Here is a 24,567-nt window from a genome sequence, read left to right as displayed (position 1 = left end):
TCAGGATAAAACTAGATAATGCTCAGGAAAGAAACTTCATCTTCCAGTTTTTGCAAGGAGAAGACTAACCAAATCAGGACTCATATACTTTTGTGAAACTTTGTCATTACAAATAAGGTAATAGCTTACATCCTGTTTCTACACATCAGAGTAACAAACCATGGTGCAACAATGCTTGCTACAAAAATGGCAGATGAAAACACAAAGAAAAGTAAACTCTTGATTCCTTGGGCCAGATTTTTACGTTAAAAAAGGTTCATTGGAAAATGAGGGTAATGTAAAGGAAGAAACTTCAATTTGATTTATTTAAGGTTATTTGGATAAATTCAAGTTTGTTTGGCTTCTTTTAGGATTATTCTTTAACTTTAATTGTCCAAGAAGTTATGTAACCAGCAATTAGCTACCAAGAGTTCCAAGTTATTAAAAAATTCTGTTACAAATATAACACTCTAGAACCTAGTACACTGTAAAACTGCATAGTAACTGTCTTCTACCAAGATATTTGTAATTATTTTGTTACAGTGGGAGGAATTCTCACTATTATTATTCCCAAATTCTTCTAGAGCCTTATAGGAAAATATAGTCCTTTGGAGTCAAGTTATCTGGCTAGTTCTATTAGCAAAAATGTATACTATCATTTTTTCCAATTACCATGATTAAATGTAGTAATTTAGGTGATATAAGAGAAAAATAGCCTGAGCCTAGGTCCCAGCTCTGTGGATTATTAACTGTTTAAATCTCTTTACTTCAAAGTATTAGCCCTCTCAGCTTTATAGAGGATAATGATAATAGTACATGCCCTGCCAAACCCATGGGCTCTCAAGAGAATAAAAAGGATTCCCAACAATATTTGCCACCAAAATACCTGGCATAAAACCTAACCTTAACTGCATCTAGAACCCAGGTTGGGGGTAGGTGGCAGGTGATGGGGGAGGGGGAATGAAACAAAAGTCATTCAGAAAATAATAGGAAAGGGGCGTCTGGGTGGCTCAGTCAGTTAAGCATCCAACTCTTGATTTCGGCTTAGATGATGATCTCATGGTTCATGAGTTTGAACCCTGCATCAGATTGGGCTCTGTGCTGTCAGCGTGGAGCCTGCCTGGGATTCTGTCTCCTTCTCTCTCTGCACCTCCCCTGCTTGCTCTCTATCTCTCTCTTAAAATAAATAAAAATAAACTTAAAAAAAAAAAAGAAAATAGTGTGCCTGCTTGGCTGAGTCGGTAAAGCGTCCCATCTTTTGGTTTCGACTCAGGTCATGATCTCACTGTTCATGAGTTCGAGCCCCACATCGGGCTCTGTGCTGGCAGCATGGAGCCTGCTTAGGATTCACTCTCTGTCCCTCTCACTGCTCCTCCCCCCACTCATGCTGTCTCTATCTCAAAATAAATAAGCTTAAAAAAGAAAAGAATAGGAAAATCATTAGCTTTGCAGCTGAACACAACCATATTTGAATTCTGACACTATTACTAGTTTGATCTTAAGCAATTTATTTAATCTCCTTGGGTTCAGTTCCCCGATTTATATAATGGAATATTATATTATCAATATTGCAAAAGTGTTAAATGAAACAACAAAGGGATATAAAGGGCTTACTATAGAGTCTTGCTTTAGGAATTTGTTAATAAATTGTAGCTGAAATTACACAGAATATTCAAGTAGAGAAATAAGGTTTCAGTCATGAAAATATATAACTAATGGGTACTTTGAGCCATGAATTGGAGGTTCTTTAGCAGCAAGACAGCATATACTGGAGATGGCATATACTTAAAGTGATGGATCAATTGAAGCTATGAAGTTGGGAACTTTCATTAACTCATAAGTCTCAACACAGACAAGTGTAACATTGGCACCATGTGGAATACAGGAAAAGAATTAAAACACTCTAGGCAACAAAAGAGGAAGAGAAATCTAAACAAGAGACCTAACAGATACCCTTGGATATATTGGCTGAAGTGTTTTTTAACAATTTACCCATGAAAAAACATTATAGAGTAGCATCAGAGTCCAATGGAATTTTATCTGAATTTTTAAATATGTAATAATGTTGGACTTAATTATTGATAGCATGCACACACTATATTTGTGGCAGGGGCATTATTTGCCTACCTCCTCACTCTCCTACCCCATGTGCACACACTCTGACGTGTGACTTTGCAGTCCCTCCCACTATAGGACCAGCTTGTATTTCCAGCCCCCGTGACTTTATGTTTGGCCAGGTAACTTGCTTTGGCAAATAGGCTAAGGTAAAAGTGACAGTGTGCCAGTCTTGAGCTTAGACCTTAAGAAGCAATGTCTCTGCATATTCCCTGTCTCTGCCATTACCAGGAGAAGAGCATGCTGGGTTAGCCCCTGGTCCCAGGAGGAAGGTGAAAGACACATGAAGTGGAAATAAACCATCCAATAGAACCCAGCTTTTGTCAGCAGACACCAGAAGTGGGTGCAAGCTGAAATGGGATCTGCAGAGCCACCCTGCTAAGCCTAGACCAATTGGCTGACCCTTAGCCAGTACGTAGGTCCATAAAGATAAACGATTGCTTCTTTATGCTTTTGAGTCTTGGAATGACTTATTGCAAGCATTTTGCTGGCAATAGCTAACTGACTACACTGTTCTTAAGAGGCATCTTGCTTTTTAAAGTATTGTCCCTATCTGAAATACAAATCAAAACCACACTCAGATATCACCTCACGCCAGTCAGAGTGGCCAAAATGAACAAATCAGACTATAGATGCTGGAGAGGATGTGGAGAAACGGGAACCCTCTTGCACTGTTGGTGGGAATGCAAATTGGTGCAGCCTCTCTGGAAAGCAGTGTGGAGGTTCCTCAGAAAATTAAAAATAGACCTACCCTATGACCCAGCAATAGCACTGCTAGGAATTTACCCAAGGGATACAGGAGTACTGATGCATAGGGGCACTTGTACCCCTATGTTTATAGCAGCACTCTCAACAATAGCCAAATTATGGAAAGAGCCTAAATGTCCATCCACTGATGAATGGATAAGAAATTGTGGTTTATATACACAATGGAATACTAAGTGGCAATGAGAAAGAATGAAATATGGCCTTTTGTAGCAACGTGGATGGAACTGGAGAGTGTGATGCTAAGTGAAATAAGCCATACAGAGAAAGACAGATACCATATGTTTTCACTCTTATGTGGATCCTGAGAAACTTAACAGAAACCCATGGGGGAGGGGAAGGGAAAAAAAAAAAAGAGGTTAGAGTGGGAGAGAGCCAAAGCATAAGAGACTCTTAAAAACTGAGAACAAACTGAGGGTTGATGGGGGGGTGGAAGGGAGGGGAGGGTGGGTGATGGGTATTGAGGAGGGCACCTTTTGGGATGAGCACTGGGTGTTGTATGGAAACCAATTTGACAATAAATTTCATATATTAAAAAATAAATAAATAAATAAAAATAAAGTATTGTCCCTATCTGCTTATTCATTGCCATCAGAAAGGCAACCACTGTTTGCCATCCTTCAGGTGTCAAGGTATGCTTTAAAAAAAAAAAAAGTCCTTTGATTCATGACTTATACATTATCTAGAGAAGAAGAGAAAGGTGATATGAAGAGTGAATGGCAGTCTAGTTTTTATGGTCCAAACAAAAGTAATATTAAGTATGGAAAGTCAATCACCATATTACCCTTTTTGTTTTTGTTTCTTCCAAACTTTTTGGTACCTCTCTTATTGACTCCCCACTGGTAAACATGTGAGTAACCTGAGTCTCTTAACCACCAATACTAACCCTTGGGTCCTTTTCCATACAACAACATATGCACCTATTTAGGCAAGCCTAGGAAATTTGGAGGTGAATAAGTCACTGTTATCAAAGGGACCAGAGGCAGGAACTCAGTCACTCCTCTCTTGTGTCCCACAACCTATGGAAACTTATAATACAAAGCCTCTAGAATCTTGAATAAGGTGACCTTATTAAAGAATAAGTCAGTTATTCCGAGATTGCTGAGTTGTTATGAAGTAATGGTATTTATCCTGCCTTTTGGGTATCTGTCATCTATTTTTAAAAAAATGTTTATCTATTTATTTTGGGAGAGTGTGTGCACGCACACGTACATGCGCACATACATGTGTGATGAGCGGGGGAGGGGTAGAGAAAGAATCCTAAGCAGGCTTCGTGCTGTCAGCATAGAGACTTACTTGGGGCTCAATCTCACAAACCATGAGATAGAGACCTGAGCCAAAATCAAGAGCTGGATTCTTAACCCACTGATCCACCCTGTGAGATCATGACCTGAGATGAAATCAAGAGTCAGATGCTTAACCCACTGAGCCACCCAGGTGCCCCTCTATCATCTATTTTCATCATACACAGAGGACTCAGATTTCCAGACCTCTGACACTTCTGGCTGTATTTAATCAAACCTTGAGGCTATTATTCAGGTAAATAATTTTATCTTTATCTGGAGTTGGAAATTTGCATGTCTAGGATACCTAGTTTGCTAGATCATACCTCATTCAAGAAGATCTAAACATATCGTGCAGAAAGTATTCAGGGCCAAGAAAAGGATACAGGCAGAAGTTGTGAGATTTCAGAGAAAGATTTCCTGCAGTTAGGAGACTCATATAAAATTTCCTGGTGGTGTTTCAAATAGGCTTAAATTCAAATCAATGGCTTAAATTTGCTAGCAGAGGTAGAATTTTAAGAACGAGATTTTTAAGGTGGAATTAACCTACAGGAATTAATTTCTGATGAAAAATTGAAGATACCCAGTAGATTTGGGGAGGTATCTAGCCAATTCATAATTCGTCTGCTCCGGACCCTATGACCTGATTTTTCCAGCATGTGCTCACAGTGTTTTTCCATGTAGCTCACGGTGAGTTCATCTGTACTTTTAACAGAGCTGTAGCCAATGAAATGCTCACTTTGGTCATTTATCAGGAAACCTCTAGATTGGTGCCATTCAAGGTTAGTCTGTGCATTGACAGCATCAACTTCACTAGGGCCCTATCCAGGCTGACTGAATGAGAATCTCTGGGCTGAGGCTCAGCAATCAATTTTTAAACCAAGTTTTCCAGAGGGTTCTTGGCCATATTAATATTTGAGGACTGTTGACTTAATTCACCTTGAGCAAGTCACCCCTCTGTCCACAAAATGAAGAGGTTAACGTGGATGATGTCAGTAGAGCCTTTGGAGATCTGTCATTCTGCTATTTCACTCCAAATAGTATCAATCTCTCCCCCTGCTTTTTTTCCCCTTTTGATTCATGACTGTTATAGAGTGTAAAGGAAGACTTTGAGAGCCAGATCTGTGGTAAGTCATCTCCACTCTCACCCTAAAGAAACTAGAACACGACTAGTTATAATAAACACATGGGATATTTGATGAAACAGGTATGGCATTCTGAAACTCAGGAGGAAAAAATTTATCCTGTTATATACATAAGTAAATAGCAATCAAAATTGTGTAAGCAAAACAAAAATACCTTCCTACTACTTCCTAGCTCAGTCCAGAAATAATGACCATCACAACAACAATAAGGATCTCTGTCACCCAGATCATGGGCTTTAAATATAATTTCCCTCTAGAAGAAGCCAGAGCTGCCTGTTGGAGAAAAGTGAGGGAGAGAAGAGAATTCTAGATTTTAAAAGATGTAATAAACAGATCAACAAGGGCAGTGTGTAGGCCTTGTTTGGAGCCCAAGTCAAGAAACCAACTGAAAAAAGTATGAGGTGATCAGGAAAATTTGAACAATAACTGGCTTTCTATAACACTAAGGGGATTATTTGGAGCAAGATAGTTGTATTATAGTTATTTTTTTTAGAGGAGTCCATGGGGGCTCTTGGGTGGCTCAGTCAGTTAAGTGTCCAACTTCGGCTGAGGTCATGATCTCCCGGTTTGTGAGTTCATGCCCCGCGTCGGGCTCTGCGCTGACAGCTCGGAGCCTGGAGCCTGTTTCAGATTCTGTGTCTCCCTCTCTCTCTGACCCTCCCCTGCTCACATTCTGTCTCTCTCTGTCTCTCAATAATAAATAAACGTTAAACAATTTTTAAAAAATAAAGGAGTCCTTATCCTTTAGAGATACATATCAAAGTATTTATGGATAAGATATTACATCTGGGGTTTTCTTCAAATTGATAGAGTTGTAGGGGCTGGGAGAGGAAGAAATCAAACCAGAGCAGCTGCGAGCCAAGTCGTAGCTGGGTAATGGGTGCATGGGGGTTCATTGCTCCCTACTGTACTGTGTATTTCAATTTTTCTATAATCAGTAATCTAAAAAGAATGAAGCCAGAAAACATTCCCTCCTCCAAAATACAAACCATGAAAGATAGATATACTTCCATTTTCTATTATGAAGAGTGAATATGGTTAAGTCCAATGCTTCCAGAGGAAGCATTGCCAGTGGGAGGGGGGGTCTCTCCAGATCCTCAAGTGCCCTCACTTTGTCTACTTGGAGTCAACCCTTGTTTTACCCCTTGCAGAGAGGGCTTTGTGAGCAGAAGACCCATGCTGTGAAACAAATGCCTAGAGAGTGTTAGTGCTAGCTTTGTGGGCACGCCATAGGCACTCAACAACTGCTCGCTCAATAAGAAATACTTCCAGCAGAAGTACAAGAGGCCAGCTGACAGACACAGATGTACTTGAGTCCCTGCTGCTGTGCTCCCTGCCCTCACATTCAATACCCAAGCCTCCCTCGCCCTTAGCCCTTAGCTACTTACCACGCCCACTGGCAGCTACTTGTGATCTGATCTTCACTTTTGGTGGGAAACATCTAGTTTAAGATTGCCCTTTACAGATACTTCTTTCATCTGTGCCTTTAATGAATTGTGTTGACAAGGTAAAGAGACCTGACATCAATGGTTTTCAAATAAGTGAAAATTAAAATGGTAAGATCTTGGGGTGTCTGGGTAGCTCAGTCAGTTAAGGGTCTGACTCTTGATTTCAGCTCAGGTCATGATCTCAGTTTTGTGAGTTCGAGACCCATATCAAGCTCTGTGCTGACAGCATGGAGTCTGCTTGGGATTCTCTCTCTCCCTTATTCTCTGCCCCTCTCCCACTCCTTCAAGCTTGTGCGTGCTCTCCCAAAATAAATAAACTTAAAAAAATAATTATGCTACACCCACATGACCTATTAATCCTCTGAAATTATGCTTATATTAAATAAAATAGAAGATTCGTGTGATAAAGAAGACTGTTTATACACTGATCTCTGCATAATCTGAATATATATATATATATATATATATATATATATATATATATATATGTGTGTGTGTGTGTGTGTGTTGAAAATGACTGTATCAAATATTTAAGAGTAGTTGGTTTGGGCAGTTGTATTGTGAATGATTTTAATTTATTTCCGTACACTTTTGCAGTGTTTTTTGTAAACATTTTTTGTAATAAGAATACTATTTTCATAATCATAAATTTTTTTAAACATTAGTTCTATAAATGTCCCTATATTTCTTAATTGCCTGATGTTTATGACTTTGACGATAGAAACAAAACAACAGCCATAGATACACTCAGAATAGGTACTATCGCTTGTGCATTTAATATAGTTTTTCTTGGCTTAGTTAAAAATATAGTGTAATAAGAACTTCATCTTAAGGTCATTTGGATGATAAATGAGACACTATATAGAAAGAATCCTTGTAAGCCTTTAGGTTCAGTTTCCTTTGTATGTAAAACGTTGGGAAGGCTGGGGTAAGATACTATATCTGAACATGCATTATAATCTATGAAATGTAAGAATGGTAGCCATTGTTATTACTTATTCGAATGTACTTTAACAAAGGCATTTGGGTTTTGCCATCTTATTCCTGCTCTAACCTTGCATAATGACGCCAGTGGTTCTGCAAGGAAAGGACCCTGTTTGCCTGGGTTTAGTACCCTACACTTGCCTCCTTGTTCCCCCTCACCATTTTCCTAAAGTAATCTGTCTTTTGCTGGGAGAGACACATGACTTTCCACACACACAGTGTTCCTCTCAGACATGACATTACTACTCATTTTCCCAGGTCTTATGAGGTCAGTATTAGCTTTCACTACTTGCTGCAAATGACATCTCCTTTTGTTACCACCATTAGTACTCCCATTAAACTGCGGAGGAAGAAATGTGTCTTCCTAACACAAAAATAAATTCTGGAAGAACAACAAGTCCTGCTTAATTGGAACACAGGCTGCTTTTGGCTGGCTTTTTTGCCAGGTAATTTGTCAGGAGACAGTTTGAGGAAATGCTGACAGAATCAGAGACTAGATTCAGATTCAACCATTTTTCCTCATCATGTTTAAATATGGCCACTTATAAAATTACAACCTTCTATCTGTTCTGTCTGCTAGGCTGCTATGATGGTTTAAATAAGCTGACTCTTAGATCCAAAGCATCTTAGAGGTTATATATTATCTAAGAGGTAATGCACTCTCCAGTGTTCTTTTCAATTTAGGAAATTTCTTTCACATCCACACATTTCCAGTGCCATAGAATCCATACTCTTGTTTTGTGTGGCAGTCTGTAGCATTATTGGACAAAAGTAATTGCCGGAAAGTTCTTTATTATATTGTACAGAAGTCTACCTCCCTATAACAACCCACCATAGTTCTAGTTCTATTCTTGGGAGGTTTACAATTTAAATTTTTTTTTTCCTTTCTAAATGATATTTCTTCATCAACCGAAATATTCCTATCTTCTTTCTTTCCTATCAACCTCTATACCCTTCTGTAGAATTACAAGCTTTGGCACTGGAGTCCTGCCTTTATCATTTACTAGCTGGGCTGTCTTGGGCAAGTTACATAATTAATGTCTCTATACTTCATTTTCCTCATCTGTGAATTGGATTGTTATAATGTGGCATATTTCATAAAGTTCTTGTACTGTTTCACTTGCATGCAGATAATCTACGTAAAACACACAGGAGGACTAGGTATAGAGGTGGCACTTTACCACTTTATAAATGTTCATCATTAATGAAGGTGATGAAGATGGTTTGGTTTCCTTCCTCATGTGGCCAGACTATCTGGACACTCTAGTCTATCCATGTCCTTCTTAAGTTATAATGCCAGGATTGGAGGAATAATCAGGGAAACTGAGAATTAGGTGGGATGTGTACCACATGATCTGGATGTTAGCTATTTGAAACTAAGCAACTTACTTTATTTCTCTAAACTTTTATTTCCTCATCTATAAAATGAGAATTATAAGATTATATGCTTTGCAAGTGTGTTGTGAAAATTTAGGGATGATACTGCACTAAGGTACTAAATATGTGTCAATCATGGTTGTAAGCACCATATTTAAACACAGTACCATCACCTTGGCAAGCAGTAAGCATTCAATATTATTATGACAGGAGAAGGTATAGGAGTTTCAGGGTGCAACTGTCTGCCTCTAGGGTAATATTTTTGCCCTGGGCACAGAATCTGTGGTCACCCCACCCCTGAGAAACCCCACACATATCTAACCACATTTCTGCCCAGCTCTACTTGCCAGATACTTTGACAGGAAGGAGATAAAAGGAAGAAGAAGAGAAGAAGCTTGGGGAAGCATAGGAGACAAAGAGGAAGAGGGAGAGTCTGTAGGAGTGAGAGAGAAGTAGGAAACACACCAGGTGGGTGGTCGCTCTCAGAAAGAGGGAACAGGAGGAGAGCCACCAACATGAGAAGGGGCCTCTCTTATTTTCCTTCATCCATGCCCAGTTTCTTTGCAAGAGTCTGTGCTAAATGATGATTCATGTGAAAAATGAAAAAAAGAACCCTACAAAATTCACACCATCACTTTCTTAGAAAAAGGCAATGGCATGAAGAACAAAGAATATGAGCTTTGGTATCAGATGCATTTTCTTTTTTTTATATAGTTGCATTTTCACGGTACTCATCATTAAGCCCTCCGTTTGAATACCAGATTCGAAGTGTTGCCTTTAATTTGTTGACTTAGATTCTTTTTATTGCCCTTTATTTGTGAAATCTTTAGTCCTGCGAGAAAAGTTAAGGCACTGTAGGGGGAAAAGATATCCCTACATCCTCTTGGTACCTACAGGGATCTGGAGGATCAAGAAAAGTTCTCTCCACTGGGAGAGTTTAACTTTGAGCCTTCTTCTTGAATCTGGAAAAAAATGCTTTTGGAGGCATTTTGATGTCCACAGTTACTGAGAGCCCTGAGAACCTCTGTGCTCTGAGCTTTGGAAGTTTACTTATCACAGTCCAGTGGTTCTTAATCTGGTGACCGATTTGCACCATTAACCCCCTGCTCTGTATCTCCTAGACTTCCTGGCCACAGTTTAGTGTTAGATGCTACTAGTAAGAAGCGGTGTCCCTGTGACAATCTGAAAGTGAAACTAAAGAGAAGCTGTCACCTTTCCTTTGGAAACAGCATGCAGGCCCAAGGGCTTCTGTAGAGAGCAGATAAGCCATTCCGGAGGAGGATGTTAGTCTTCCTCCAAATCACCCTCCTTGGATCAAAAGCAGCTGTAGTTTTCAATGGCAGTTTTCTGAGATTCCTATTCCTGTGCTATATCTTCCCTGAGGTTTTCAGAAAACAAAACAAAAACCAGCAACTGCCCTAATCTTTACTCTCCAAGCACTCCCAATGGTGTTGTAGCATCTGATCCTCTGCACGATGTCCTTCCCTGTTTGGAACGCTTGGAATGGTTTCAGGGTTTCTTTTTTCATTACTCTGGTTGTGCCAACTGCACAATAGACTTGCCTGGACAGTTGTGGGAAAACACTGATGCATGGCTCCCACTTCTAGAGAGGAGCTTCGGCACCCATATTTTTAAAATGCTTTCCAAATATTTCTAATGTGCATCAAAGATAAAAACCACTGTCTCAATCTCAAATTGAACACCTGACCTCAGCTTCTTGTTTCTTTTTTTGTCAGACCCACATTTCTTAGTCATTTCAAATCAGCTGTATCAAGTGAGAGAACTTGCTCTATCCCTTCCCTCAATATGTTTTCCCAACACATTGAGGATAGGCCAATAGAAGCAGTTTTCAAAGTGGCCTAGGGTTTCTTGGTGTCTCACAGAAGGTACCTGGGAGAAGCAAATGTCAATGCAAATATAAATGTGTAAAGACATACAAGAGTAAATTAAAAGTAAATATTAAAAAGATTTACCAGGCATTTTGAAAAATAACCAACATTGTACTTTTGAAAATGAAAAATATGCCAATAGAACCAGCATCCCAAAGGACATATTTGACAAAGAAAGTAAAAACTGGTGAGCTGTATAATGGATGTGAATCAATTCCTCATCGTACAGCACAGAAAGAAAAATAATAAGACAAAATGGACTGTATACCTTTTTTAGCACTTTACATATAATTTCTTTTATAATTCTCATAATAATCCCATAAAGAAATACTATTGCTTCCTTGCCTTAGAGATGAGGAAACTGAGGCATAGGGAGGCTACGTAACTTGCACAAGTTTCTATACCTAAGAAGAGATAGAGCCATTATATTTGACCTAGAGAGCCTGGCTTCAATTTTGTTACTCAGCAACTATGTTATGTTATCATCAAGAAAATTGAAACCACAAAAAACAAGTCGATGTGGAGGCTGAATTTGTTCTAGAAGAGAAGATAGAGCAAAGTAAAGGCAGTTTTTTTTGAGAGATAATTACTGAGACTTTTCCAGAATTGATGAACAATAACTATCATCAGGTTCAGTAAGTTCAAAAAAGAATGAAAAAAAAAGAGATAAATCCATACTTAGACACAGCAAAGTGAGAATGCAGAATGCTAAAGAAAAGGAGCCACTGATGTTAAAGGCAGCCCATTAGAGAAGATAGATCACCTAAAAACAAAATCCTTTATACAGACAAGTGGGCTCTTATAAGCAGCAGTGGAGGTCAGAATACAGTAGGATAGTATCTTAAAAACAATGAGTAAAAATAATTACTGATGTACAAAGTATACCCAGCAAAATTCTTTCAAGAATGTGGATGAAAGAAAGACTTCTGTACAAATAAAAATTGACAGATTGTAACACCTAGTTCTTTACATTAGGAACATGTAGAAGATATATTTAAGGAAGAAGGAAATTTATACAAGAAGTGACAGAGGAAAAAATTTCTAATCAAAGAAACTGCAAATATATGGGTAAATCTAACCAGATTTTATATAAAACAGAAATAATAATATCTAATTTATTGGGGTAAAATATAAGACAAAACTAAAATACTGGGCAAAAATATAACTTGAGAGGAGGTTTTCTGTCAATGTGTTCTAGGATCTGTGTTTGAGAGGAAAATATGATATTGTTTAACCTAGGGCTCTGAAAATAATATGGAATTTCATATTTCTTTGAAAGCACTAAAAGAATAAAAATATAATGTGTATCTTCCAAACCAGTAAGGAGGAAAAATGGAATGAAGAAAAGGCAAGTTCAATTGGTTAAAAAGAAAAGAAAACAAGGAAGGAAGGAAGGATGGACAGAAGGAAGAAAGGAAGGAAAGAAGGAAAGAAGTGAGGAAGGAGGAAGGGAAGGAAGGAAAGGTAGAGGGAAGAAGGGAAGAATGAAACTTACAAAAAGATATACAAATAACACACTGAGGAGTAGGAATAGATGCACGTTCCAGTAATGATTTATTTCAGTGAACAAACTCTATAGTTAAAAAAGATTATCAGACTTTATGTCTAAAAATCCATTAGAATCCCATTATTTAGACACACCTTAAATAAAAGAACCTAGAAAGTTTGAAAGAAAAAGTACTAAAAAGCTACAGCAGGCAAACACTAACAAACAAAAAAAAAAAAAAAAAAAGGGAGGAAGGAATTGATATGTCTGTATCATCATGATTACAAAACAGGCCTGCAGTTCTATGCAATGAATGCTGTAATAGAAACAGGTACAGTCTATTGTGAGGGAAAAGGGGAAAAAAAACCTCTTGTCAGAGAGTTTAGGGGAAGAGTTGAAAGAATTTGAAGGAAGAAAAGGAAATAAACATTTGGCCAATGTTTGTTGAGCAGCTGCCTATTCCTGGCCCTGACCTGAGTGATTTATTTGCACTCTCTCCTTGTAATCCTTATGACAACTCTCTACAACATGAATTATTACCTTCAGGTTAAGTAGGTTGACTAGGGCTCATATGTGGCTGAACAGGACATTGAATTCAATTCTGTCAAACCAGACAACCCACCATGTGAAAACTGAGCCTTAAGTATTTATGTGTAGAATTACCAAATAAAATATAAGATAACCAGTTAGATTTGAATTCCAGATAAACAGCAAATAATTATTTTTGTACAAGCATCCCATGCAATATTTGGGACATACTTATACTAAAAAAATTATTTATCATTTATCCAGAATTCAACTTTAACTGGGAGTCCTCTATTTTTGTTTTCTAAATCTGGCAGCTCTAGGTGAGATAAAAGGGAGGACAGAGGTGAGCAGAGATATAATGGTGCTTAGCAAATGTCCCCCTTGTGTCCCAAAGCAAGACTCACCTCCTTTCCTCCTGTGACAACACATTTAAATAAATGAAAAAATATTTATGGCGTACCATTTTCTTAATTGTTATTTAAGGAGGGGGGGGGGGGTTAAACCAAGCTTGTGGGAGAAGAAGAACATAGGCTGGACTCTTCTAAAAGAAAGAATATTATCTAGTGGGCTCTATCCATAAAAATATATAGGAGCTGGGTATAAATTCATGTATAAGTTTTATGACTGTTATTTTTGCATGAAAAATGTCATTGTGTGATATTCTATTTTAAACATAAAGTCATACAAATGCTCATGTGCCAGTTACCCATACACACTTGTATTTTTTTCTGCACATTTGGGGAATGGGAGATTCTAATTGAAAATTCCCTTTAACCAAGAGCAGCGGCATAGCATGTAGTCGGAGAGGTTCAGAGGGGAAACATCTCCTGCAAGATGCCCACCCCATCTTTCTACCTACGAGTCACAGATAGAGACAACCTGATACAGTGGTGATAGGTGACTTTTGCTTTCAACTGGGACACGATGTTATGCCTTACTAGAAGAGAAATCTATAAAAAGGGAATTGGGTGCTGAGGCTGGACATACTATGGTTTTCCAGTGCTTTGGTACTGAATTCCAATTTCTGCATTTATATCCAAACCCTAACTTTTCAAAAGGTCAAACTGTAACAAAATGCCTTCTGCCCTATGTTTATTCTGACCATATACTCTTTCTCTTTCTCTTTCTCTTTTTATGCCCCTAAGTCCCCAATTCAATAACTTACCAAAGTTGAGGCATAGGGTATAATGTAACAAATACGGCTTAACACCAGCTCTACCAGCATCTGGATAACTGAGGACAAGTAAGTATTCAACCTCTCTGAGCTTCAGTTTAGCTACCAAGAGTTTTCCTTCAAGGAGCAAGGAAAGGAAGCACAGAATAATGGTTAGATAAGCCCTCTGGCTTCTTGAGCTCCACTTCCCACTATATAGGATCACAGAAGCAAATGATAGGAGGCACCGTCCTGATTCTGTCATGCTCAGAAACTGGTAGTTTATTTCAAATGTTTTTGGCAGTTTTATTAAAATAAAACACAAATTTATATTTACACATATTTTCCTATTATGCACATTTAACTATTCAAAATATAAAATACAGGGGCGCCTGGGTGGCTCAGTTGGTTAAGCGTCCGACTTCGGCTCAGGTCATAATCTCGCAGTCTGTGAGTTCAAGCCCCGCGTCGGGCTCTGTGCTGACAGATCAGAGCCTGGAGCCTGTTTCAGATTCTGTGTCTCCCTCTCTCTCTGACCCTCCCCATTCATGCTCTGTCTCTCCCTATCTCAAAAATAAATAAACGTTAAAAAAAAAACAAAATTAAAAACAAAACAAAACAAAATATAAAATACATTTTAAAAAATCCAAGTTGATTTGGGATTTCTGACTGCTTATAATCTAGATAAAAGGTTTTCAAACTATAGGTTAAGGGCCAAATCCCATCTGCCAGCTGATTTTGTAAGTAAAGTTTTATTAGAACACAGCCACACATATCTGTTCATGTGTGATCTGTGGCTGCTTTCCTGCTACAATGACAGTTGAGTGATCATGGGAGGGACTATATGACCTACAAACTCAAAAATATTTACTATGTTTTTTAACAAAAAAAAAAGTTTTTTCCAGTCTCTGATTATAAATTGAAGGACTTATTTATTTATAAAGATTTTATTTATAGGGAGAGAGCATGTGCACATGGGTGAGGACATGATGGGGGGAGTGGCAGAGAGAGAGGAGACAGAGAATCCCAAGTGGGCTCCATGCCAATAGCATGAGGCTCGAACCTACAACCCCAAGATCAAGAGTCACACACTCCACCAACTGAGCCAGCCAGGTCCTCTGAAATCAATTTATTTAGATTGGCAGGAATTCATTCATGGGTTCCAGTGGTGCCAACAAGACAACAGCATAAAGACTGGAAGCTTTTATAATTAGAAGTCATAGCTGATCTGGCTTCTAACCCCACCTTATATAGAACATGTACTGTGAGATAGAATTAAAGCTTGGCATGATGTCAAACATAGGCAATGTCAGTAAATGTTCAGTCTCTTCATTTAAACAGGTATTAAAATGAATATCAGCTTTTCCTCTATACTCTGTTTCATTTCAGAAGTGAAAAAGAGCAAAGGAGAGCAGTCAGGAGTGTCAGTCTGATAAAATGAGACAATGAAAGGCCTCTGTATAATTTTGTTTAAACACAGACAAAAACAAGGTCGCTGGGCCACACATGAAGTACCATACATCCCCTTCCTTAGTTAAAATTAATGACCGAAACATAAAATGGCCTTTGCTTTCTGGCAACATCCAGTATAGCGCCAACCCCTACTTCTTGAAACCCTCCCCTAAATCACTCCGTCAAAGCCCAAATTCTATGATAGATTGTTTCTAACACTATCTTATTGAGTTAGCCCGTGGTCCCCCATGGTGTGTTTTCTCCCTCCCTGCAATGAGTAATAAACCAGAGTTTTTAAACTATAGGTATCCAGGGGCGCCTGGGTGGCTCAGTCGGTTGGGCGGCCAACTTCGGCTCAGGTCATGATCTCGCGGTCCGTGAGTTCGAGCCCTGCGTCGGGCTCTGTGCTGACAGCTCAGAGCCTGGAGCCTGTTTCAGATTCTGTATCTCCCTCTCTCTGACCCTCCCCCGTTCATGCTCTGTCTCTCTCTGTCTCAAAAATAAATAAACGTTAAAAAAAAAAAATTAAAAAAAAAAAAAAACTATAGGTATCCACGTGGTCTTTGATTGAATGTCATTGACAGATGGGACAGTGAGATGAGAATAGTTTCAGGTTTATTGTAGGAACTATAAACTCTACAGTGGTTGTAGGAGGGAAGAAGGATGATAATTATTGAATAATACTGTGTCCTAGGCATTTTGCATATGTCAGTACTTTGGATCCTTGCAATTCTCATTTGAGTTAGATGTGATCTCTCTTTTACAAACACAAAAGCTGAGGCTTGTTGGAGTTGACCAAGGTGTGGGGCATGGCAGATGTGTTTGCCACTTAGAAGTATACAAAGGCTGAAAGACTCATGATTTTTTACAAAGAAAGCATAGCTAAAAGGAATAAGGCCTATATCTCCCCCTATGATAGACTCTCTTGTATGTATGCACAGTACTGGGTATTGGGGCCAGGATGCACAGATCATCTCTCTGAATATTCCTCCTCTCAGGCCACTGGATCGGAATCTATGGGGAGACTTAGAAATTGGTGCTTTTAACAAGTTGTTCAGGTGCTTCCAATACAGACACACCTGGAGAATCACTGCGTTAATGTAATGGACCGCCACATTCCTTGTCAGTCCTTCAAATTTCACACATCAAGTCTCAGTTGAGAGTCCCAACCTTCTGACCCCTCTGTCTTCACTGACCTTCCTACTCATGAAATTATCCCAGCTTTTAGAGTCCACATCATGCAACTCGTGCCCGAATACAGAGGCTGCTGGAGAAAACTCAAACAAAATTCACTTCCCTGACCTGCAACAGTATCCAGGTGACCTTAATCTTTGATTTTGTCATTATCAACATAAAGTAAAAATTATCTAAACCTAACCTGGAACAGAGCTTTTCTGTGTAATCCACTTCACTATGTTCTTTTGGGAAGCAATTAGTATTCCTGATAAAATGCTTTCAATTTTTTCTAATAAGCCTTAATGGTATTAAGACCTGGTATAGAAAACTAGCTACTTATACAAGCTACCTATACATCATCTGGCTAATGATTTTTACTCAACATCCTTTTTCTTTTTATGCAATGTAACAAAAATTATCTAACCACTTTTTTTCTTGTTAATGTCTCTGCCAAGAGCAACATCTTAGAATTGGCCTCTTTTAGATCTTTTTCTCTGAACAAAATTTGACATTAAACTTTCAAGTTCTTTTCATTAAATTTTCTTTAAAAATTTAGTAGTAAAATAAAGATTATTATACCTATCTCCTGCTTAGAAGCCATAAAAATTTTGACAAATACAGATCCTCATGATGACATGATCTTTGCATTTGTTTTACATGGATAAATTGCAGCTTTCCAAATATATTATTGTCTCCTAGACAGAAGGGGTCATAAACATCTTTGAATATTTCCACATGCCTCTCTACCTATAATATTAACAAAGAACGAAGTAGATAATAATCCCTATTTTACTATTCATTTTTTTTCCTGAAAACAAGAAAAAGTTTTATTTGACATTTGCTTCATGGGAAGAGATCTGAAACAGGCCAATTTAGCAATTTTGTTCTTGGTAGAGATATTTTTAGGATATATTGTAAATAATGTGGTGTATGGAAAGAGAGACTGGGGGAAGTGGATTGATGAAATTTTTGAATTTAATTCTTGCATATCATGTGCAAATCCCAACTAAAGCTTTTCTAAGTCAGGCTCCTGCATAGAATAAAGTCTGTGCTAGATATGGTCAGTGCTCTGCAAAGAGATTACAACCTAGGGGAAAGAGAAGACTTGCATTAAAATAGTCTTAGGCACTGTGTGATAAATTACATGAGTGCCATTGTACAGCTGTGAAATAATAAGAAACACATATATTTGTCTCTGCCCCCAGTCCCTGACACAGTATTCCTAACTCCTTGTAAAATCCTAAGTGATAAGAGTACTCATAACATGGTGACTCCGGGTGGGCTCCCAGATGGCTTCTGTATGGGGGGGTAGTCACCAGAAAGACCAAATCCCAAATTTTCAGTCCCATCCCATCCTCCAGAGAGGGGAGAGGGACTGGAAATGGAGTTCATAATTGATCAATCCCAAAAGTAGGGGCTTTGGAGAGCTTTCAGGTTGGTGAACATATCCACACTGGCAGGGCATCTCCCCTGACTCAATAAGGACAAGCTCCAGGGCTCAGGGTCCCTCCCAAGACCTTGCTTTATGTATCTCTTCATCTGGCTGTTCATTTGTAACCTTTATAATATGCTTTAATAAACTGGTATACGTAAGTTAAGTGTTTCTTGAGTTCTGTAAGATGCTTTAGCAAATTAATCAAATCTGAGAAGGGAGTAGTGGAAGACTGTGTTTTGCAGCCAAATCTGACAGAGTGATGTGCACCATGAGGACCTACTACTTGTGATTGGTATCTGAAGCAGGCTGGGAGCAATTTTTTGGGACTTGGCCTTTAACCTGTGGGGTCTGACTCTGTCTCCAGGTAGATAGTGTCAGATCAAGTTAAATTATAGGCCACAGCTGGTGTTGTGGAGAAATACTTGATGTGGGAAGAGAAGGCTCTGTACATTTGTTAACCAGAAGTGTCAGAATTGAGGTATTCTGTATTAGTAGTAAAGGACACACCCATAAAAGGGAAAGAGTGGGTGGTTTTTCTAATACATCAGGTGACACAAAAAGAGGAGAACATTTCCATCTGTCAATGTCAGTGAAGGCCCTAGACGTAGTTGCTGTGCTGGTTTTGACAACTAGGAGTCCCAGAGGGGAAAATGATGCAGCAGTGGTCTAGGCATGGATCACAATTTTACAAAGAAGATAATGTGTAATATGCATTGGGGGAAAGATGAGATATTCTAATAATATCTCAGGGGCAACAGATTGGAGAATAGTGGGAGATAATTCATGTCAGGTGTTCTCAGACTAGATGCCAATATTTTCAAACCAGAGATCGCTGGGAGCCAGAATAGACAGGTGATTTATTTTTTCATGTGATTCTAACAATAGAACCAAGAATTTATCTTTCCAGAAAAGAGCAGATACTATGATTCCATTTATCTGAAGGATTTAGAATAGTCAACATGAAAGAGACAGACAGTAGAATGGTGGTTACCAGGGTGTGAGTAGAGAGTAGGGATTTATTGTTTAAGGGGTACAGAGATTCAGTTTGGGATGATGAAAAAGTTTTGGAGATGGATAGTGGTGTTGGTTGCATAATAATGTAGCTATATTTAATGCTACTGAACAGTACACTTAAACATGGTTAAAATGGTAAATTTTGTGTATTCTTTAGCAAAAAAAAAATAAGAAACAGGAAAATAATTTGTCTTTAGGACAGACACTTGCTTTAGTCAAGAAAGGATAATTTTATGGCACAAAAACAGACACATAGACCAATGGAATAGACTAGAAACCCCAGAACTAGACCCACAAACGTATGGCCAACTAATCTTTGACAAAGCAGGAAAGAACATCCAATGGAAAAAAGACAGTCTCTTTAACAAATGGTGCTGGGAGAACTGGACAGCAACATGCAGAAGGTTGAAACTAGACCACTTTCTCACACCATTCACAAAAATAAACTCAAAATGGATAAAGGACCTGAATGTGAGACAGGAAACCATCCAAACCCTAGAGGAGAAAGCAGGAAAAGACCTCTCTGACCTCAGCCGTAGCAATCTCTTACTCGACACATCCGCAAAGGCAAGGGAATTAAAAGCAAAAATGAATTACTGGGACGTTATGAAGATAAAAAGCTTCTGCACAGCAAAGGAAACAACCAACAAAACTAAAAGGCAACCAATGGAATGGGAAAAGATATTTGCAAATGACATATCGGACAAAGGGCTAGTATCCAAAATCTATAAAGAGCTCACCAAACTCCACACCCGAAAAACAAATAACCCAGTGAAGAAATGGGCAGAAAACATGAATAGACACTTCTCTAAAGAAGACATCCGGATGGCCAACAGGCACATGAAAAGATGCTCAACGTCGCTCCTCATCAGGGAAATACAAATCAAAACCACACTCAGATATCACCTCACGCCAGTCAGAGTGGCTAAAATGAACAAATCAGGAGACTATAGTTGCTGGAGAGGATGTGGAGAAACGGGAACCCTCTTGCACTGTTGGTGGGAATGCAAACTGGTGCAGCCACTCTGGAAAACAGTGTGGAGGTTCCTCAGAAAATTAAAAATAGGGGCGCCTGGGTGGCTCAGTCGGTTGAGCGTCCGACTTCAGTTCAGGTCACGATCTCACGGACTGTGAGTTCGAGCCCCGCGTCAGGCTCTGGGCTGATGGCTCAGAGCCTGGAGCCTGCTTCCAGTTCTGTGTCTCCCTCTCTCTCTGCCCCTCCCCCGTTCATGCTCTGTCTCTCTCTGTCTCAAAAATAAATAAACGTTAAAAAAAATTTAAAAAAAAAAAAAAAAAAGAAAATTAAAAATAGACCTACCCTATGACCCAGCAATAGCACTGCTAGGAATTTACCCAAGGGATACAGGAGTACTGATGCATAGGGGCACTTGTACTCCAATGTTTATAGCAGCACTCTCAACAATAGCCAAATTGTGGAAAGAGCCTAAATGTCCATCCACTGATGAATGGATAAAGAAATTGTGGTTTATATACACAATGGAGTACTACATGGCAATGAGAAAGAACAAAATATGGTCCTTTGTAGCAACGTAGATGGAACTGGAGAGTGTGATGCTAAGTGAAATAAGCCATACAGAGAAAGACAGATACCATATGGTTTCACTCTTATGTGGATCCTGAAAAACTTAACAGAAACCCATGGGGGAGGGGAAGAAAAAAAAAAAAAAGGAGGTTAGAGTGGGAGAGAGCCAAAGCATAAGAGACTGTTAAAAACTGGGAACAAACTGAGGGTTGATGGGGGGTGGGAGGGAGAGGAGGGTGGGTGATGGGTATTGAGGAGGGCACCTTTTGGGATGAGCACTGGGTGTTGTATGGAAACCAATTTGACAATAAATTTCATATATTGGAAAAAAAATAAAGATTAAAAAATGTAAAAAAAAAAAAAGAAAGGATATTTTGGTGAGCTTTCTTGTAGCACAACTAGAAGGTACTGAAGATGCTTCATATGTGGATGGACTGCATTTCTGTTCAATGGGCCTTGCTCTTTAGAGATGATTATGGAACAAACTTATTTTTGATACACTCTAAGCAGAGCTTCACATAGGAAGGGAGAAACCTGAATTTGTCGATGTGAAGGTAAGGAGAGAAGTGTTCTGCCCCAGAATCGTGAGTAGGCCTCAGTAGCATGGCCACACCCAGGGCTAATGAGAGGTAGCTGTTGGATACCTCCACAAAGAAGTAGTAATGCCCACATTAGGTGATCCTAACTTTAACTTTTTCATTTCCTTCTACAAAATTGTAATTTTTAAGTTATCATCAAGCCTTCAATATAGTTCACAGGCCAGCAAACCACAGCCGGTGGACCAGCCACCTGTTTTTATAAGTAAAGTTTTTATCTCATCACAGATACTTGTTTATGTATTATCTGTGGCTGCTTTTGCATGATACCTACAGAGTTGAGTAGTTGTGGCAGAGATTGTATGGTCTATGAAACCTAAGATGTTTATTATCTAGTCCTTCCAAGAAAAAGTTTGCAGAAAAATTTGTTACAGATTCAAGTCAGTTGTGTTTGAGAGGGAACCAGAGGTGCCTTGTTCACTTTCTGGAATGAAGCCGGCCAGAAAGGTGCAGAGGTGGGGTGCCTGGGTGGCTCCATTGGTTGAGAATCCAACTCTTGATCTCGGCTCAGACCATGATTTCATGATTCATGAGATCGAGCTTCACATCAGTCTCTGTGCTGACAGCACGGAGCCTGCTTGGGATTCTCTCTCTCTCCCTCTCTCTCTGCCCTTCCCCTGCTTGATCACTCTCAAAATAAATAAATAAATATTTTAAAAAAGAAAATAAAAGAAAGAAAGGTGCAGAATTGATCTGCAGATAGATCCCAGGGCAGCAGTCAGATGAGAGGCACCCGCTGCTTTGGGCTTATAGAACACTGAAGCACAGCCCAGAATATCTCAAAAATCCTTCAGGAAGGGATGGAGCTTCCTGTCATAACTTAAGCCAGACCTTGGACCTTAAATATAATTGGGTTATATATTTGAGATCCCATTTATGAAGGTTTGGAATTTTTGACTCTATGTAGGACTAATCTCAATCCCTAAGGAGATCCAGGAATATGACTTTAGCACAACCTCTAACAGTTGAACAAGTGGTGTTATTTAATGCAGCATGACACTGCACAGGCATGCTCTATAATTACATCCCCAAGTGAATAGTTTGTTGCTATTTACCTAATAGCTTTTGCAGTGGAGGGGGAGTGAAAGCAGGGAAGGAGGTGGGATGCACTTTTTTTTTTTTTTTTTTTTTTTTTAGACAATATGGTGAGCAAATTCACTCATTTTTTATTTTTATTTTTTTCAACCTTTTTTATTTATTTCTGGGACAGAGAGAGACAGAGCATGAACGGGGGAGGGGCAGAGAGAGAGGGAGACACAGAATCGGAAACAGGCTCCAGGCTCCGAGCCATCAGCCCAGAGCCTGACGCGGGGCTCGAACTCACGGACCGTGAGATCGTGACCTGGCTGAAGTCGGACGCTTAACCGACTGCGCCACCCAGGCGCCCCGCACTTTTTTGAATAAGGACATTTCAGGCATAACTCCAGATGTACACAGGACTGCGCAGGCTTTTCATTAACATTTCTTAAATTTTTTAAATCTTAAGATTCAAATTTCCCTAGAGTAGTGAATGAATCACTAGCCAGCTATTGTAAATTGAATCCCCCTTTCATAAAATGAAATTATTCCTAGATAGAGAAGAGAGGTACATTTCAATTGCAAGTCATTTTCTACCCTGTGTAGCTGTGGGGAATCCCAAGTCAATGGTGCTCAGATTTTGGCATCATCATTTGGCCAGGCAATGGAAATCAGGCTGAACTTCTTTATCATAGAACAGAGTGTTACTGTAAGTTCTATTAGATCTGAGTTTTGGATTGCCTGTTTACGTGTAATGCTCTAGCTGGTACAACCAACTACCTGGTCTTAGCAGGAAGGGCTCAGACGCTGAGCATGCTGCTATTCCTTAATCAAACACCACTCTCCATCACTCCCTCCCACAGACTAGGTTACTGGAACATCTGTAACATGTGAATTAAATTCAACAAACTTCACTCTTGTTAAAAAAGATGACTTAATCCCCAGGAACTGCAATCTTTAGTTGACCAAGTATTTTGAAATCACGGTTATGTCCAAAGTTGAAAAGAGAAGCAATCTTTGGCCTTAGCAATGATTGTTTTTAGAGCGTTTTGGGTGCTAGGCCTTCAATGTGACCGTAATTATGTGCCATGATAGGATTGTCTTTTCATTCATTCATTCATTCATTCAAATATACATTCCAGAGATGTTGAGCACTTAGTATGTGACAAACATTGTTCCCAAATACAAGGATGAAAAATGCATAGTTCCTGCTCTTACAGAAGTCATATTTTTAGGAAAGAAACTCTGCTTAGGTTAAATTCGATTATGGTTATCATGACTAATACCATTGTCATCAAAAATAAGATAAGACAATAAGAATATTTGATTAATATTTTGACATCATTCATACCAGATTTGAAGACAATTTGCAAAGTAATATCTCAAAAATGTCTGACTAATTGCAGAATTTTTGCCAAAGCTATTATTTGGAAGGATATTACTGATTTGTGCATATTACAATCTTCTTTAGTATATTTTTGACATGTTATTTTGGTCATAATGTGCTAATAACATCTATTGTAGTGTTAGCACGGTGGCTTAGACATAGTAGACATCCAACAAACATTTCATTGAATTTTAGATTTGGAAAACATCTTTAGGAATCATCTAGTCCTGTGGTCCTTGACCTTACATTGGGTTTTGAACCCCTCAAAAATCTGATGAAATATGTGGGCTTTTTTTCTCATTAAAAAGTAGCATATTTACATACACTCAGACTCTTGTATACAACTTTAGGGGATTGGTGGATCACCCTATGTATCATCCACAAACTCCTACATCTTCCACTTTATAATTGTTGGAAATCATTGCCTAGAACAGGAGTTGGAAAGCTATGGCCCTGAGGCCAAATATAGCTCATCTCCCATTTTTCTATCGCCTGTGAGCTAAAGATGGTTTTTACATTTTTGAATGATTTCATATTATCTTCAATTTTGCCTCCTGGATGGCAAAACCTAAGTTATTTACTATCTTGTCCTTTATAGAAAAAATTTGGCAAGCCCTGGCCTAAAATGGTTAGAAAATATTTTCTAAATCACTCAGCCAATTACTAGAAAACAGAAGACTAGAATTCATACCACTTGATTCCTCATTTATTGTTCTTCTCATTACTCCTGTTGATCAGTTATAATATTGACTGATTGACTTAAACCCAATAAAAAATAGAACAAGGAGTTGTAAA

At 38.8% G+C, this 24,567-nt stretch overlaps 2 protein-coding genes across 5 annotated transcripts in view; one reads left to right on the top strand and one right to left on the bottom strand.

Annotated features, from left to right (window-relative positions):
* Window positions 1-24,567, top strand: part of THAP5 (THAP domain containing 5) — a 137,202-nt gene that overhangs the window by 51,298 nt on the left and 61,337 nt on the right. The window lies entirely within an intron of this gene.
* GPR141 (G protein-coupled receptor 141) overlaps window positions 1-24,567 on the bottom strand; it is a 46,307-nt gene that overhangs the window by 20,876 nt on the left and 864 nt on the right. The gene's annotated exons all lie outside the window — the stretch shown is intronic.

The sequence above is a fragment of the Panthera leo genome, chromosome A2 (assembly GCF_018350215.1).
Source record: "Panthera leo isolate Ple1 chromosome A2, P.leo_Ple1_pat1.1, whole genome shotgun sequence".
Classification (NCBI taxonomy): domain Eukaryota; kingdom Metazoa; phylum Chordata; class Mammalia; order Carnivora; family Felidae; genus Panthera; species Panthera leo.
Note: the sequence above shows the minus strand (reverse complement) of the source record. Positions and strands in the feature narration are given on the sequence as shown.